Source organism: Pteropus alecto, unplaced genomic scaffold (genome assembly GCF_000325575.1).
Source record: "Pteropus alecto unplaced genomic scaffold, ASM32557v1 scaffold41, whole genome shotgun sequence".
NCBI classification, from domain to species: Eukaryota; Metazoa; Chordata; class Mammalia; order Chiroptera; family Pteropodidae; genus Pteropus; species Pteropus alecto.
The window spans coordinates 2,256,575-2,258,281 of record NW_006430464.1 but is presented as its reverse complement, the minus strand read 5'-3'; positions in this window follow the sequence as shown (position 1 = coordinate 2,258,281).

The following is a 1,707-nucleotide window of genomic DNA, read 5'->3' as shown; positions in this document are numbered from 1 at the left end:
AGACATACATAGACAGGTAGGAGTAAGGAAGAAAGCAGGTAACACCAGCATCTGTCACATGGTTGGAGCAACTGTGGTCCCCAGTGACCTTCTCTGCAGAGGACCCCAGCAGCTTTCCCCACTGAGGAAACCGATGGCCAGCACAGCCACCACAGACCCCCTGCAGATTTCTCCAGTTTTCACCGCACAGGTGTCGTGTCATAGAGGCCAGCTGCCTTCGTCTCTTTTTGATCCCTCCCACTCCCCACCCACCACGGGGACCTTCATAACAGCCAGCCCAGGCCCCTGCAGCTGCACAAGTGCAAGACTCCAGCCTAGACCCCCCACCAGCATGTACACCCCTCCAGATGTGCACCTGTCCCCATCCCCCGCTGCTTGCTGTGTGCACAACACAGGGGCACACACTGACAGCCAAGACCCCCAATGCTGCTCGTGGGCCCAAAAAAAAACCCGTCTCTGTGACTGGCCTGCACCGCTACGCTCACCTGCAGCTGGGCCCTGCAGCTATGTATGCACCCCGTGTACAATCGATAAATAAGAAGGGTCAGACAATTCTTTGACATAATGTGTGTCTCTCGGGCCAAAGGAAGCCGTGATGCTTAACATGGACATAGTAAAATCGTTTCAGGGCAAGTCAGGGAAATGCCAGGTATGACTCCTGCTGCTATTTTTATCAAAATATTGGAAGCGTTAGTCAATACAGCTAAAAAAGATAAATAAATTAGAAGTGTAATAATTGGAAGAGAGGAGATTGAACCACAACCAATTACAGATTGTATGATTCTATATGCAAACCCAATAAATCACCTGAAAATAGATACAAAAGTAGGGTGATTTAGAAAGTTACAGGAGGAGAATTAATGTACAAAAATCAATAGTTCTTCTATGTAAAAGACTATCCTAATTATATAAAGGAAGAAAATACCCCCATTAACGATAGCAAATATAGCGCCTAGAATTAAAACTTAACAAGAGAGCTACAAGGTCCATAGGATTAAGTTTTTATCTTTGCATTTCGAAATAACTTTTTTGAAATAATTTTAAGCGAAAGATGCAAAAGCAGTACAGAGAGCTCACATCAATCCTTCAGCCTCTTCCCCCTCACTTAGCAACATATGTAACGATAGCACAATTAGCGAACAGGAGAAACGATGTCCGGATACGATACTATTATCTCACCTGCAGACTTTATTTAAATTTCACCAATATTTCTCTTAATGTTCCAAGGCGGTATCATATAAGGCTTCGATTTCACTTAAAACATTTTATTGTGTATTTATGTTCTGTTTAAAATAAATATTTGAGTAAGGATATTATAAACTCTGCAGAAGCGAGTTTAAGTTTGGTTGTTTCTGCCCGCCTTAAAGATGGCTCAGATGTCGGCTCTCGCAGTTGGCTGCCCACATCCAGCATGGCTACCAGGAGTCTTGAAAACTCTTTTCCCCTCAATTGTTTAAAAGCCCCAAAGGAGCTTGGAACTAGACAGGCTGCCGCTGAGGGGGTGGGGGGTGGGGTCTCCATCTGCCCCCTCCGCCCTTGAAGGCAGCACCTGCCACTTTCCTGGCACACTCACCAGCTGAGCTTCAGCTGCCCCCAGTTGCAGGAGGGAAAAGGGAGGAGGGAGGCCGGTGACTAGGTCTTCCCCAGGCTGCTCTGTGTTCTGCTTATCTCTGTCACCTGGGGCAGTAGTACTCTGCGGAGATGCTC